Source organism: Oncorhynchus masou, chromosome 14 (genome assembly GCF_036934945.1).
Source record: "Oncorhynchus masou masou isolate Uvic2021 chromosome 14, UVic_Omas_1.1, whole genome shotgun sequence".
NCBI lineage: Eukaryota > Metazoa > Chordata > Actinopteri > Salmoniformes > Salmonidae > Oncorhynchus > Oncorhynchus masou.
The window spans coordinates 32,498,575-32,515,765 of NC_088225.1; the positions used below are offsets into that span (position 1 = coordinate 32,498,575).

At 52.9% G+C, this 17,191-nt stretch overlaps 1 pseudogene; it reads left to right on the forward strand.

The window, feature by feature from the left end:
- LOC135554753 (multidrug resistance-associated protein 1-like) overlaps positions 1–16,267 on the forward strand; it is a 57,754-nt pseudogene extending 41,487 nt beyond the window's left edge.
- The last annotated feature ends 924 nt before the right edge of the window (positions 16,268–17,191 follow it).

Genomic DNA, 17,191 nt, shown 5'->3' on the forward strand with positions numbered 1-17,191 from the left:
GTTGCCTGCTGTTGGTACTATGTAATGCTGCCTTATCGTAGTAAATATTTCCGTGTTGCCTGCTGTTGGTACTATGTAATGCCGCCTTATCGTAGTAAATATTTCCGTGTTGCCTGCTGTTGGTACTATGTAATGCCGCCTTATCGTAGTAAATATTTCCGTGTTGCCTGCTGTTGGTACTATGTAATGCTGCCTTATCGTAGTAAATATTTCCGTGTTGCCTGCTGTTGGTACTATGTAATGCTGCCTTATCGTAGTAAATATTTCCGTGTTGCCTGCTGTTGGTACCATGTAATGCTGCCTTATCGTAGTAAATATTTCCGTGTTGCCTGCTGTTGGTACTATGTAATGCCGCCTTATCGTAGTAAATATTTCCGTGTTGCCTGCTGTTGGTACCATGTAATGCCGCCTTATCTCTCCTCTCTGCCCAGTATCATCAAGATGTTCATGGGCTCCATGTTCAACGTAGTAGGATCCTGTGTGGTCATACTGATCGCTACTCCACTCGTGGCTATTATCATACCTCCTCTGGGGATACTCTACTTCTTTGTCCAGGTGGGTCGCTGAGGGGGGGTGGGGTTAGAGAGGGAGAGGGGTGTGAGGGGTGGGGTTAGAGAGAGAGAGGGGGTGTGAGAGGGGTGTGAGAGAGGGGAGAGAGAGAGAGGGGTGTGAGAGGGGGGGGAGGGGAGAGAGTGGAGGGTGGGTTAGGAAAGAGTGAGGAGGGAGTGTGAAGAGGGGTGTGTGTGAAAGAGAGAGAGGGGGTTAGAGAGAGGGGTGTGTGTGAAAGAGAGAGGGGGGTTAGAGAGGGGTGTGTGTGAAAAGAGAGGGGGTTAGAGAGAGGGGGGGGGGAGAGAGGGCGGGTGAGGGAAAGAGTGAGTTAGAGAGAGAGGGGGTGTGAGAGAGGGGTGTGTGTGAAAGAGAGAGGGGGAGGGAGAGAGAGAGAGAGAGGGAGGGGTTGAGAGATCCTCTCTCCCTACTCACTGTTATTTTATCTCCTCCATGTCATCCCTCCATGTCATCCCTCCATCACATCCCTCCATCATGTCATCCCTCCATGTCATCCCTCCATGTCATCCATCACATCCCGCCATGTCATCCCTCCATGTCATCCCTCCATGTCATCCATCATCCCGCCATGTCATCCCTCCATGTCATCCCTCCATGTCATCCATCACATCCCGCCATGTCATCCCTCCATGTCATCCCTCCATGTCATCCATCACATCCCGCCATGTCATCCCTCCATGTCATCCCTCCATGTCATCCATCACATCCCGCCATGTCATCCCTCCATGTCATCCCTCCATGTCATCCATCACATCCCGCCGTGTCATCCCTCCGTGTCATCCCTCCGTGTCATCCCTCCCCACAGCGTTTCTCGTGGCGTCGTCCCGTCAGTTGAAGCGTCTGGAGTCCGTCAGTCGCTCCCGGTCTACACACACTTCAACGAGACGTTGCTCGGCGCCAGCGTCATCCGAGCCTTTGGCGAGCAGGAACGCTTCATCAGGGAGAGTGGACGGTCGAGTTGACCACAACCAGAAAGCATACTACCCCAGCATCGTAGCCAACCGGTGAGGAGCGTGGTCACACACACACACCTTTATTGGTTGAATCAATAAGTCTGGAGTTTGTAGGGAACGGTACCGTAATGTGTCTAATATCTCTGTGTTGTAGGTGGCTGGCGGTGCGTCTGGAGTTTGTAGCGAACTGTACCGTAATGTGTCTAATATCTCTGTGTTGTAGGTGGCTGGCGGTGCGTCTGGAGTTTGTAGGGAACGGTACCGTAATGTTTCTAATATCTCTGTGTTGTAGGTGGCTGGCGGTGCGTCTGGAGTTTGTAGCGAACTGTACCGTAATGTTTCTAATATCTCTGTGTTGTAGGTGGCTGGCGGTGCGTCTGGAGTTTGTAGGGAGCTGTACCGTAATGTCTCTAATATCTCTCTGTGTTGTAGGTGGCTGGCGGTGCGTCTGGGTTTGTAGGGAACTGTACCGTAATGTCTCTAATATCTCTGTGTTGTAGGTGGCTGGCGGTGCGTCTGGAGTTTGTAGGGAACTGTACCGTAATGTTTCTAATATCTCTCTGTGTTGTAGGTGGCTGGCGGTGCGTCTGGAGTTTGTAGGGAACTGTACCGTAATGTTTCTAATATCTCTGTGTTGTAGGTGGCTGGCGGTGCGTCTGGAGTTTGTAGCGAACTGTACCGTAATGTTTCTAATATCTCTCTGTGTTGTAGGTGGCTGGCGGTGCGTCTGGGTTGTAGCGAACTGTACCGTAATGTTTCTAATATCTCTGTGTTGTAGGTGGCTGGCGGTGCGTCTGGAGTTTGTAGCGAACTGTACCGTAATGTTTCTAATATCTCTGTGTTGTAGGTGGCTGGCGGTGCGTCTGGAGTTTGTAGGGAACTGTACCGTAATGTTTCTAATATCTCTCTGTGTTGTAGGTGGCTGGCGGTGCGTCTGGAGTTTGTAGCGAACTGTACCGTAATGTTTCTAATATCTCTGTGTTGTAGGTGGCTGGCGGTGCGTCTGGAGTTTGTAGCGAACTGTACCGTAATGTTTCTAATATCTCTGTGTTGTAGGTGGCTGGCGGTGCGTCTGGAGTTTGTAGGGAACGGTACCGTAATGTTTCTAATATCTCTGTGTTGTAGGTGGCTGGCGGTGCGTCTGGAGTTTGTAGGGAACTGTACCGTAATGTTTCTAATATCTCTGTGTTGTAGGTGGCTGGCGGTGCGTCTGGAGTTTGTAGGGAACGGTACCGTAATGTCTCTAATATCTCTCTGTGTTGTAGGTGGCTGGCGGTGCGTCTGGAGTTTGTAGGGAATGGTACCGTAATGTTTCTAATATCTCTCTGTGTTGTAGGTGGCTGGCGGTGCGTCTGGAGTTTGTAGGGAACTGTACCGTAATGTTTCTAATATCTCTGTGTTGTAGGTGGCTGGCGGTGCGTCTGGAGTTTGTAGGGAACGGTACCGTAATGTTTCTAATATCTCTCTGTGTTGTAGGTGGCTGGCGGTGCGTCTGGAGTTTGTAGGGAACTGTACCGTAATGTTTCTAATATCTCTGTGTTGTAGGTGGCTGGCGGTGCGTCTGGAGTTTGTAGGGAACGGTACCGTAATGTTTCTAATATCTCTCTGTGTTGTAGGTGGCTGGCGGTGCGTCTGGAGTTTGTAGGGAACTGTATCGTAATGTTTGCTGCTCTATTTGCTGTGATGGCTAGAGAGAGCCTCAGCCCTGGGATCATGGGCCTGTCCATCTCATACGCACTACAGGTCAGTAACGTGTGTGTGTGTGTGTTTCATAAAAAAAAACCGGATGAGTTACCTTCATTCTTTGGTTTAGTTTCACAGCCGGTCGGGTCGGGTACCCCCTCCCAAAAAAACAGGCAGTGGATGAATGAGGATCTTCAAGTTAAAGATGAACCTTGTTTTTCTGGGAAACTCACCCCACTCTGTCAGTCCTGAGACCCCAAGTTGTTTAACCCTGTCAGTCCTGAGACCCCAGGTTGTTTAACCCTGTCAGTCCTGAGACCCCAGGTTGTTTAACCCTGTCAGTCCTGAGACCCCAGGTTGTTTAACCCTGTCAGTCCTGAGACCCCAGGTTGTTTAACCCTGTCAGTCCTGAGACCCCAGGTTGTTTAACCCTGTCAGTCCTGAGACCCCAGGTTGTTTAACCCTGTCAGTCCTGAGACCCCAGGTTGTTTAACCCTGTCAGTCCTGAGACCCCAGGTTGTTTAACCCTGTCAGTCCTGAGACCCCAGGTTGTTTAACCCTGTCAGTCCTGAGACCCCAGTTTGTCAGTCCTGAGACCCCAGGTTGTCAGTCCTGAGACCCCAGGTTGTTTAACCCTGTCAGTCCTGAGGTCTCAGCTGTTCATAAATGACATCATAGATAGCTTTTAATACTTTGTGACTCAAACCATTCTGACTCTACTTTGCCTCTCTCTCTCTCTGCCTCTCCTTCTCTCTGTCTCTGCCTCTCCTTCTCTCTGTCTCTCCTTCTCTCTGTCTCTGCCTCCTTCTCTCTGCCTGTCTTTCTGTGTCTCTCTGTCTCTGCCTCTCCTTCTCTCTGTCTCTGCCTCCTTCTCTCTGCCTGTCTTTCTGTGTCTCTCTGTCTCTGCCTCTCCTTCTCTCTGCCTGTCTTTCTGTGTCTCTCTGTCTCTGCCTCTCCTCTCTGCCTGTCTTTCTGTGTCTCTCTGTCTCTGCCTCTCATTCTCGCTGCCTCTGTCTTTCTCTCTGTCTCTGCCTCTCCTTCTCTCTGCCTCTCCTTCTCTCTGCCTCTCCTTCTCTCTGCCTCTCCTTCTCTCTGCCTCTCCTTCTCTCTGTCTCCACCTCACCTTCTCTCTGTCTCCGCCTCACCTTCTCTCTGTCTCCGCCTCACCTTCTCTCTGTCTCCGCCTCACCTTCTCTCTCTGCCTCTCCTTCTCTTTCTCTGCCTCTCCTTCTCTCTTCCTCTCCTTCTCTCTGCCTCTCCTTCTCTCTGTCTCTGCCTCTCCTCTCTTCCTCTCCTTCTCTCTGTCTCCGCCTCTCCTTCTCTCTGCCTCTCCTTCTCTCTGCCTCTCCTCTCTGCCTCTCCTTCTCTCTGTCTCCGCCTCACCTTCTCTCTGTCTCCGCCTCACCTTCTCTCTGTCTCCGCCTCACCTTCTCTCTGTCTCCGCCTCACCTTCTGTCTGTCTCCGCCTCACCTGCTCTCTGTCTCCGCCTCTCCTTCTCTCTGCCTCTCCTTCTCTCTGTCTCTGCCTCTCCTTCTCTCTGTCTCCGCCTCTCCTTCTCTCTCTCCGCCTCTCCTTCTCTCCGCCTCTCCTTCTCTCCGCCTCTCCTTCTCTCTGTCTCTGCCTCTCCTCTCTGCCTCTCCTTCTCTCTGCCTCTCCTTCTCTCTGTCTCCGCCTCACCTTCTCTCTGTCTCCACCTCACCTTCTCTCTGTCTCTGCCTCTCCTTCTCTCTGCCTCTCCTTCTCTCTGTCTCCGCCTCTCCTTCTCTCTGTCTCTGTCTCTCCTTCTCTCTGCCTCCTTCTCTCTGTCTCTGCCTCACCTTCTCTCTGTCTCTGCCTCTCCTTCTCTCTGTCTCTGCCTCACCTTCTCTCTGTCTCCGCCTCTCCTTCTCTCTGTCTCCGCCTCACCTTCTCTCTGTCTCCGCCTCTCCTTCTCTCTGTCTCCGCCTCACCTTCTCTCTGTCTCCGCCTCACCTTCTCTCTGCCCCTGTCTTTCTGTCTCTCTCTGCCTCTCCCCCTCTGTCTCTCTGTCCTGTAGCTGACGGCCTCTCTGACCTGGCTAGTGAGGATGTCTTCAGATCTGGAAACCAACATTGTGGCCGTGGAGAGAGTCAAGGAGTAGCGAAGACACAGAGAAAGAGTACGACTGTGTGTGTTTATGTTCTCATAGACAACTCTGTAGGTAGAGCTGTTGTTGTGACTGTGTGTGTTGTGACTGTGTGTTGTTGTGACTGTGTGTTGTTGTGACTGTGTGTGTTGTGACTGTGTGTTGTTGTGACTGTGTGTGTTGTGACTGTGTGTTGTTGTGACTGTTTGTGTTGTGACTGTGTGTTGTTGTGACTGTGTGTGTTGTGACTGTGTGTTGTTGTGACTGTGTGTTGTTGTGACTGTGTGTGTTGTGACTGTGTGTGTTTATGTTCTCATACACAACTCTGTAGGTAGAGCTGTTGTTGTGACTGTGTGTGTTGTTGTGACTGTGTGTGTTGTTGTGACTGTGTGTGTTGTTGTGACTGTGTGTGTTGTTGTGACTGTGTGTGTTGTGACTGTGTGTGTTGTGACTGTGTGTGTTGTGACTGTGTGTGTTGTTGTGACTGTGTGTGTTGTTGTGACTGTGTGTTGTTGTGACTGTGTGTGTTGTGACTGTGTGTTGTTGTGACTGTGTGTTGTTGTGACTGTGTGTGTTGTTGTGACTGTGTGTGTTGTTGTGACTGTGTGTGTTTATGTTCTCATACACAACTCTGTAGGTAGAGCTGTTGTTGTGACTGTGTGTGTTGTTGTGACTGTATGTGTTGTGACTGTGTGTGTTGTTGTGACTGTGTGTTGTTGTGACTGTGTGTGTTGTGACTGTGTGTGTTGTGACTGTGTGTTGTTGTGACTGTGTGTTGTTGTGACTGTGTGTTGTTGTGACTGTGTGTTGTTGTGACTGTGTGTGTTGTTGTGACTGTATGTGTTGTGACTGTGTGTGTTGTTGTGACTGTGTGTTGTTGTGACTGTGTGTGTTGTTGTGACTGTGTGTGTTGTTGTGACTGTGTGTTGTTGTGACTGTATGTGTTGTTGTGACTGTGTGTGTTGTTGTGACTGTGTGTGTTGTTGTGACTGTGTGTGTTGTTGTGACTGTGTGTGTTGTTGTGACTGTGTGTTGTTGTGACTGTATGTGTTGTTGTGACTGTGTGTGTTGTTGTGACTGTGTGTGTTGTTGTGACTGTGTGTTGTTGTGACTGTGTGTGTTGTTGTGACTGTGTGTGTTGTTGTGACTGTGTGTTGTTGTGACTGTATGTGTTGTTGTGACTGTGTGTGTTGTTGTGACTGTGTGTGTTGTTGTGACTGTGTGTGTTGTTGTGACTGTGTGTGTTGTTGTGACTGTGTGTGTTGTTGTGACTGTGTGTTGTTGTGACTGTGTGTGTTGTTGTGACTGTGTGTGTTGTTGTGACTGTGTGTGTTGTTGTGACTGTGTGTATTTATGTTCTCAGGACTGACAACCTGGGTTCTCAACTCTGTAGGTAGAGCTGTGATGCTCATGGCATTTTGGAAGACTGTTATTGGTCAACCAAATCTACTTCTATAAAATAACATATGACCTGCCATACTGTCCTCCAGTCAGCTGGTCTTTCTATAAAATAACATATGACCTGACATACTGTCCTTCAGTCTGCTGGTCTTTCTATAAAATAACATATGACCTGCCATACTGTCCTTCACTCAGCTGGTCTTTCTATAAAATAACATATGACCTGCCATACTGTCCTTCAGTCAGCTGGTCTTTCTATAAAATAACATATGACCTGCCATACTGTCTTTCAGTCAGCTGGTCTTTCTATAAAATAACATATGACCTGCCATACTGTCCTTCAGTCAGCTGGTCTCTCTACTTCTATAAAATAACATATGACCTGCCATACTGTCCTTCAGTCAGCTGGTCTTTCTATAAAATAACATATGACCTGCCATACTGTCCTTCAGTCAGCTGGTCTTTCTATAAAATAACATATGACCTGCCATACTGTCCTTCAGTCAGCTGGTCTTTCTATAAAATAACATATGACCTGCCATACTGTCCTTCACTCAGCTGGTCTTTCTATAAAATAACATATGACCTGCCATACTGTCCTTCAGTCAGCTGGTCTTTCTATAAAATAACATATGACCTGCCATACTGTCCTTCAGTCAGCTGGTCTTTCTACTTCTATAAAACAGTTATGACGGTTATTTTATTTATTTAGTTGTGTACACGCGAACTCTGTGTGTACACGGGAACACTGTGTGTACATGGGAACTCTGTGTGTACACGGGAACTCTGTGTGTATGACTGTGGGTGTATATACCTTTGTTTGTCCCCTCCCAGGCGGACTGGAGACATGACCAATCGTCTCTGCCTCCAGGCTGGCCCACAGCAGGCAACATAGACATCAGAGGGTTTGGTCTGCGATACAGAGAGGACCAGGAACTGGCAGTACGCAACATCACCGTAGCCATCCGCGGAGGAGAGAAGGTATGTGATGGGGGACTAGGCTGCCTGACTGGGGATTAGGATGCGTGACGGGGGATTAGGTTGCGTGACGGGAGGGGATTAGGCTGCGTGACGGGGGATTAGGCTGCCTGACTGACTGGGGATTAGGCTGCCTGACTGACTGGGGATTAGGCTGGCTGACTGACTGGGGATTAGGCTGCCTGACTGACGGGGGATTAGGATGCGTGACGGGGGATTAGGATGCGTGACGGGGGACTAGGCTGCGTGACGGGGGATTAGGCTGCGTGACGGGGGATTAGGCTGCGTGACGGGGGATTAGGCTGCCTGACTGACTGGGGATTAGGCTGCCTGACTGACTGGGGATTAGGCTGCCTGACTGACTGGGGATTAGGCTGCCTGATTGACTGGGGATTAGGCTGCCTGACTGACTGGGGATTAGGATGCGTGACGGGGGATTAGGATGCGTGACGGGGGATTAGGATGCGTGACGGGGGACTAGGCTGCGTGACGGGGGATTAGGATGCGTGACGGGGGATTAGGTTGCGTGACGGGGGATTAGGATGCGTGACGGGGGACTAGGCTGCGTGACGGGGATTAGGTTGCGTGACGGGGGATTAGGATGCGTGACGGGGACTAGGCTGCGTGACGGGATTAGGATGCGTGACGGGAGGGGATTAGGCTGCGTGACGGGGGATTAGGCTGCGTGACGGGGATTAGGTTGCGTGACGGGGGACTAGGCTGCGTGACGGGGGGATTAGGCTGCCTGACGGGGGATTAGGCTGCGTGACGGGGATTAGGTTGCGTGGCGGGGATTAGGATGCGTGACGGGAGGGGATTAGGGCTGCGTGACGGGGGATTAGGCTGCGTGACGGGGATTAGGTTGCGTGACGGGGGACTAGGCTGCGTGACGGGGGGATTAGGCTGCCTGACGGGGATTAGGCTGCGTGACGGGGATTAGGCTGCGTGACGGGGGATTAGGCTGCGTGACGGGGGACTAGGATGCGTGACGGGGATTAGGATGCGTGACGGGGGATTAGGTTGCGTGACGGGGGATTAGGATGCGTGACGGGAGGGGATTAGGCTGCGTGACGGGATTAGGCTGCGTGACGGGGGGATTAGGCTGCGTGACGGGGATTAGGCTGCGTGACGGGGGGATTAGGATGCGTGACGGGAATTAGGTTGCGTGACGGGGACTAGGATGCGTGACGGGAGGGGATTAGGCTGCGTGGACGGGGATTAGGCTGCGTGACGGGGATTAGGCTGCGTGACGGGGGATTAGGCTGCGTGACGGGGGATTAGGCTGCGTGACGGGGGATTAGGCTGCGTGACGGGGACTAGGATGCGTGACGGGGATTAGGATGCGTGACGGGGATTAGGTTGCGGACGGGGATTAGGGATGCGTGACGGGAGGGGATTAGGCTGCGTGACGGGGACTAGGCTGCGTGACGGGGACTAGGTTGCGTGACGGGGACTAGGCTGCGTGACGGGGACTAGGCTGCGTGACGGGGGACTAGGCTGCGTGACGGGGGACTAGGCTGCGTGACGGGGGATTAGGCTGCGTGACGGGGGATTAGGATGCGTGACGGGGATTAGGCTGCGTGACGGGGGATTAGGCTGCGTGACGGGGGATTAGGCTGCGTGACGGGAGGGGATTAGGTTGCGTGACGGGGGATTAGGATGCGTGACGGGGGATTAGGATGCGTGACGGGGGATTAGGCTGCGTGACGGGGGATTAGGCTGCGTGACGGGGGACTAGGCTGCGTGACGGGGACTAGGCTGCGTGACGGGGGGATTAGGTTGCGTGACGGGGGATTAGGTTGCGTGACGGGGGGACTAGGATGCGTGACGGGGATTAGGCTGCCTGACTGACTGGGGATTAGGCTGCGTGACGGGGGATTAGGTTGCGTGACGGGGGATTAGGTTGCGTGACGGGGGACTAGAATGCGTGACGGGGGACTAGGCTGCGTGACGGGGGATTAGGTTGCGTGACGGGGGACTAGGCTGCGTGACGGGGGGATTAGGCTGCGTGACGGGGATTAGGATGCGTGACGGGGATTAGGATGCGTGACGGGGGATTAGGTTGCGTGACGGGGGGATTAGGATGCGTGACGGGGGACTAGGATGCGTGACGGGGATTAGGATGCGTGACGGGGATTAGGTTGCGTGACGGGGATTAGGTTGCGTGACGGGGGACTAGGTTGCGTGACGGGGGGATTAGGTTGCGTGACGGGGATTAGGCTGCGTGACGGGGGATTAGGCTGCGTGACGGGGGACTAGGATGCGTGACGGGGGACTAGGTTGAGTGACGGGGGATTAGGTTGAGTGACGGGGATTAGGTTGGTGACGGGGATTAGGTTGAGTGACGGGGGATTAGGCTGCGTGACGGGGATTAGGCTGCGTGACGGGGATTAGGCTGCGTGACGGGGATTAGGCTGCGGACGGGGATTAGGTTGCGTGACGGGGGATTAGGCTGCGTGACGGGGGATTAGGCTGCGTGACGGGGATTAGGCTGCGTGACGGGGGATTAGGTTGGTGACGGGGGGATTAGGTTGGTGACGGGGGGATTAGGTTGAGTGACGGGGATGAGGCTGCGTGACGGGGATGAGGCTGCGTGACGGGGGACTAGGATGCGTGACGGGAGGGGATTAGGCTGCGTGACGGGGGATTAGGTTGAGTGACGGGGATTAGGTTGAGTGACGGGGATTAGGTTGAGTGGACGGGGATTAGGTTGCGTGGACGGGGATTAGGCTGCGTGACGGGAGGGGATTAGGCTGCGTGACGGGGGATTAGGTTGAGTGACGGGGGATTAGGTTGGTGACGGGGATGAGGCTGCGTGACGGGGGATGAGGTTGCGTGACGGGGGGATTAGGTTGCGTGACGGGGATTAGGTTGCGTGACGGGGGATTAGGCTGCGTGACGGGAGGGGATTAGGCTGCGTGACGGGAGGAGATTAGGCTGCGTGACGGGGGATTAGGCTGCGTGACGGGGGATTAGGTTGAGTGACGGGGGATTAGGTTGAGTGACGGGGGATTAGGCTGAGTGACGGGGGATTAGGCTGCGTGACGGGGATTAGGTTGACTGGACGGGGGGATTAGGTTGCCTGACGGGGATTAGGCTGCGTGACGGGGGATTAGGTTGCCTGACGGGGGATTAGGTTGCCTGACGGGGGGATTAGGCTGCGTGACGGGGATTAGGATGCGTGACGGGGATTAGGTTGCGTGACGGGGGATTAGGATGCGTGACGGGGGATTAGGTTGCGTGACTGGGGATTAGGATGCGTGACGGGGATTAGGTTGCGTGACTGGGGATTAGGATGCGTGACGGGGATTAGGTTGCGTGACGGGGATTAGGTTGCGTGACGGGGGGATTAGGTTGCGTGACGGGGATTAGGCTGCGTGACGGGGGATTAGGCTGCGTGACGGGGATTAGGCTGCGTGACTGGGGATTAGGTTGCGTGACGGGGATTAGGTTGCGTGACGGGAGATTAGGCTGCGTGACGGGGGATTAGGTTGCGTGACGGGGATTAGGCTGCGTGACGGGGGGATTAGGCTGCGTGACGGGGGATTAGGTTGCGTGACGGGGGATTAGGATGCGTGACGGGGATTAGGCTGCGTGACGGGGATTAGGATGCGTGACGGGGATTAGGCTGCGTGACTGGGGATTAGGATGCGTGACGGGGATTAGGTTGCGTGACGGGGATTAGGTTGCGTGACGGGGGATTAGGTTGCGTGACGGGGATTAGGCTGCGTGACGGGGGGATTAGGTTGCGTGACGGGGATTAGGCTGCGTGACGGGGGATTAGGCTGCGTGACTGGGGATTAGGATGCGTGACGGGGGATTAGGTTGCGTGACGGGGGGATTAGGCTGCGTGACGGGGATTAGGCTGCGTGACGGGGGATTAGGTTGACTGACGGGGGATTAGGTTGCCTGACGGGGGATTAGGCTGCGTGACGGGGGATTAGGTTGCCTGACGGGGGATTAGGTTGCCTGACGGGGGATTAGGCTGCGTGACGGGGGATTAGGATGCGTGACGGGGATTAGGTTGCGTGACGGGGGATTAGGATGCGTGACGGGGGATTAGGTTGCGTGACTGGGGATTAGGATGCGTGACGGGGATTAGGTTGCGTGACTGGGGATTAGGATGCGTGACGGGGGATTAGGTTGCGTGACGGGGGATTAGGTTGCGTGACGGGGGATTAGGTTGCGTGACGGGGGATTAGGCTGCGTGACGGGGGATTAGGCTGCGTGACGGGGGATTAGGCTGCGTGACTGGGGATTAGGTTGCGTGACGGGGGATTAGGTTGCGTGACGGGAGATTAGGCTGCGTGACGGGGGATTAGGTTGCGTGACGGGGGATTAGGCTGCGTGACGGGGGATTAGGCTGCGTGACGGGGGATTAGGTTGCGTGACGGGGGATTAGGATGCGTGACGGGGATTAGGCTGCGTGACGGGGATTAGGATGCGTGACGGGGGATTAGGCTGCGTGACTGGGGATTAGGATGCGTGACGGGGATTAGGTTGCGTGGACGGGGGATTAGGTTGCGTGACGGGGATTAGGTTGCGTGACGGGGGATTAGGCTGCGTGACGGGGATTAGGTTGCGTGACGGGGGATTAGGCTGCGTGACGGGGGATTAGGCTGCGTGACTGGGGATTAGGATGCGTGACGGGGGATTAGGTTGCGTGACGGGGGATTAGGCTGCGTGACGGGGGATTAGGTTGCGTGACGGGGGATTAGGTTGCGTGACGGGGATTAGGCTGCGTGACCGTGGATTAGGCTGCGTGGACGGGGATTAGGGTTGCGTGACGGGGATTAGGATGCGTGACGGGGAATTAGGATGCGTGACGGGGATTAGGCTGCGTGACGACGGGGATTAGGCTGCGTGACGGGGGATTAGGCTGCGTGACGGGGGGATTAGGTTGCGTGACGGGGATTAGGATGCGTGACGGGGAATTAGGATGCGTGACGGGGGATTAGGCTGCGTGACGGGGGATTAGGCTGCGTGACGGGGGATTAGGTTGCGTGACGGGAGGGGATTAGGCTGCGTGACGGGGGATTAGGCTGCGTGACGAGGGATTAGGCTGCGGACGAGGGATTAGGCTGCGTGACGGGGATTAGGCTGCGTGACGGGGGGATTAGGCTGCGTGACGGGGGGATTAGGCTGCGTGACGGGGATTAGGCTGCGTGACTGGGGGGATTAGGCTGCGTGACGGGGGGGGGATTAGGCTGCGTGACGGGGGATTAGGCTGCGTGACGAGGGATTAGGCTGCGTGACCGGGGATTAGGCTGCGTGACGGGGGATTAGGATGCGTGACGGGGGACTAGGCTGCGTGACGGGGGATTAGGTTGTGTGATGGGGGTGGGTATTGTAGGTAGTACAGGAGCAGGGTAGTAACTGTTGTTGTTGTTCCAGGTGGGTATTGTAGGTCGTACAGGAGCAGGGTAGTGACTGTTGTTGTTGTTCCAGGTGGGTATAGTAGGTTGTACAGGAGCAGGGTAGTGACTGTTGTTGTTGTTCCAGGTGGGTATAGTAGGTAGTACAGGAGCAGGGTAGTGACTGTTGTTGTTGTTCCAGGTGGGTATAGTAGGTCGTACAGGAGCAGGGTAGTGACTGTTGTTGTTGTTCCAGGTGGGTATTGTAGGTATTACAGGAGCAGGGTAGTGACTGTTGTTGTTGTTCCAGGTGGGTATAGTAGGTCGTACAGGAGCAGGCAAGTCCTCTCTGACTCTAGGATTGTTCCGCATCATCGAGGCGTGTGAGGGAGAGATTCATATCGATGGAGTTAACATCGCCACGCTGGGTCTCCATGAACTCCGCTCCAGGATCACCATCATACCACAGGTGCACACCCACGGCCCATACAGACACACTCAAACTGACCCACAGTCTTCTGGATGCATGTTCTATTTAAAATATCTTTATTTATCCTCTCCCTCCCTCACCCCTCTCTCTCCCCCCTTCTCTCTCTCCCTCCCTCACCCCTCTCTCCTCCCTCCCCTTCCTCTCCCTCTCTCCCCCTCTCTCTCTCCCCCTTCTCTCTCATGCCTCCCCCTCCCTCCTTCCTCTCCCTCTCTCCCCCTTCTCTCTCTCCCCCTTCTCTCTCATGCCCCTCCCCTTCCCTCCCCTCTCTCCCACCCTTCTCTCTCATGGCTCTCCGCCCTCCCCTTCCTCTCTCTCTCTCTCATGCCCCCCTCCTCTCCTTCCTCTCCCTCTCTCCCCCCCTTCTCTCTCATGGCTCTCCCCCTCCTCTCTCCCCCCTCTCTCATGCCCCCCCTCCCCTTCCTCTCCCTCTCTCCCCCTTCTCTCTCATGCCCCCTCCCCTTCCTCTCCCTCTCTCCCCCTTCTCTCTCATGGCTATCCCCCCTCCCCTTCCTCTCCCTCTCTCCCCCTTCTCTCTCATGGCTCACCCCCTCCTCCCTCCAGGACCCAGTGCTGTTCTCTGGGTCTCTGAGGATGAATCTGGACCCCTTCGATGGCTACTCTGATGAGGAGGTGTGGAGAGCCCTGGAGCTCTCCCATCTCAAGAGCTTTGTGTCGGGCCTGCCGGACAAACTCAACCACGAGTGTTCAGAGGGAGGAGAGAACCTCAGGTACACAAGGCTCTGTATCCCTCTATGTAACTTCCCTATGTCTGTTACTCTCTTTCTCTCCCCCCCCCCACCCCCTCTGATTCCTCCTTGTGATGACATCTGGTACACTCTCTCTCTCATCCCTCTCTCCTTCTCGTTTTAACTGTCTCCTCTCTATCTTCCCTCACTTCTTCCCTCCTTCCTTCTCTTCCCTCTCTCCTCCCTTTGTAACTCCTTCCATCTCTCTCTCTCTCTCTCTCACAATAACATTATCTCTCTCTCCCCTCTCTCTCCCTTCTCTCTCTCTCTCTCTCATTAACATTCTCTCTCTCCCCTCTCTCTCCCTCTCGCTCTCTCTCTCTCTCATTAACATTCTCTCTCTCCCCTCTCTCTCTCTCATTAACATAATCCCTATCCAGTCTGGGTCAGCGCCAGCTGGTGTGTCTGGCCCGAGCCCTCCTGAGGAAGACGAAGATCTTGGTTCTGGATGAGGCCACAGCTGCTGTGGACCTGGAGACAGACAACCTGATCCAGTCCACCATCAGAACCCAGTTTGATGACTGCACTGTCCTGACCATCGCACACAGACTCAATACTATCATGGACTACACCAGGTAATATATAGACTGACTCAATACTATCATGGACTACACCAGGTAATATATAGACTGACTCAATACTATCATGTACTACACCAGGTAATATATAGACTGACTCAATACTATCATGGACTACACCAGGTAATATATAGACTGACTCAATACTATCATGGACTACACCAGGTAATATATAGACTGACTCAATACTATCATGGACTACACCAGGTAATATATAGACTGACTCAATACTATCATGGACTACACCAGGTAATATATAGACTGACTCAATACTATCATGGACTACACCAGGTAATATATAGACTGACTCAGTACTATCATGGACTACACCAGATAATATATAGACTGACTCAATACTATCATGGACTACACCAGGTAATATATAGACTGACTCAGTACTATCATGGACTACACCAGATAATATATAGACTGACTCAATACTATCATGGACTACACCAGGTAATATATAGACTGACTCAATACTATCATGGACTACACCAGGTAATATATAGACTGACTCAATACTATCATGGACTACACCAGGTAATATATAGACTGACTCAATACTATCATGGACTACACCAGGTAATATATAGACTGACTCAATACTATCATGGACTACACCAGGTAATATATAGACTGACTCAATACTATCATGGACTACACCAGGTAATATATAGACTGACTCAGTACTATCATGGACTACACCAGATAATATATAGACTGACTCAATACTATCATGGACTACACCAGGTAATAATAGACTGACTCAATACTATCATGGACTACACCAGGTAATATATAGACTGACTCAATACTATCATGGACTACACCAGGTAATATATAGACTGACTCAATACTATCATGGACTACACCAGGTAATATATAGACTGACTCAATACTATCATGGACTACACCAGGTAATATATAGACTGACTCAATACTATCATGGACTACACCAGGTAATATATAGACTGACTCAGTACTATCATGGACTACACCAGGTAATATATAGACTGACTCAATACTATCATGGACTACACCAGGTAATATATAGACTGACTCAATACTATCATGGACTACACCAGGTAATATATAGACTGACTCAATACTATCATGGACTACACCAGGTAATATATAGACTGACTCAATACTATCATGGACTTAACCAGGTAATATATGACAACACACACACCTGTTCTCTCTCTCATCTCTCTCTCTCCTCCCTTCAGAGTGCTGGTCTTGGATAAAGGGGAGATGGCAGAGTTTGACTCTCCCTCCACTCTCATCACCAAGAGAGGAATCTTCTACAAGATGGCTAAAGACTCTGGACTGGTCTGAGTGGGCGAACGGGAGAGGACAGGCGCTTAAAGACAACATCCCTCCTTACAGAGAACTCCTCCTCCAACCCCCTCTTCTCTCCTCTGACCGGGAGGCTGTGCAGGGAAGAGGTAGCAGAAGAGGAGATTTCTAAGGATTTCAATGTTTCTGATAAGTGTGCATAAATTATGGGAGCACTCTACCTCCCTCCTTCCTCCCTCCTCTTCTCCCTTCATCCCTCCCTCCTCTATCCCTCCATCCCTCCTTCCTCTTCTCCCTTCATCCCTCCCTCTACTTCTCCCTCCACCCCTCCATCCATCCATCTCTCCCTCCCTCTACTACAGAATATGTCAAGGATTCACTCCACTGAACCTGATGCTGCTGCTTCTCCAGGACAAATCCCTTCTGTTACTCCTCCCTCCATCCCTTCTGTTACTCCTCCCTCCATCCCTTCTGTTACTCCTCCCTCCATCCTTCCTCTTACTCCTCCCTCCCTCCTGTTACTCCTCCCACCATCCTTCCTCTTACTCCTCCCTCCCTCCTGTTACTCCTCCCTCCATCCCTTCTGTTACTCCTCCCTCCATCCCTTCTGTTACTCCTCCCTCCATCCCCTGTTACTCCTCCCTCCATCCCTCCTGTTACTCCTCCCTCCATCCCTTCTGTTACTCCTCCCTCCCTCCCTCCTGTTACTCCTCCCTCCATCCCTTCTGTTACTCCTCCCTCCATCCCTTCTGTTACTCCTCCCTCCATCCCTCCTGTTACTCCTCCCTCCATCCCTCCTGTTACTCCTCCCTCCATCCCTTCTGTTACTCCTCCCTCCCTCCCTCCTGTTACTCCTCCCTCCCTCCCTCCCTTAACTAAAGACTTCTCCAGGACAAATCCCTTCCAACAACTCCTACTGTTTCTCCCAAACTCTGTTTGTTCAACTCTCCTTTAAACGGGTGTCTGGATGTTTTCAAGATTCCCTTCATCTTGCAGAATTTGTCCGCTCCGGCTTGCCGTTGTGGGAAGCCAGA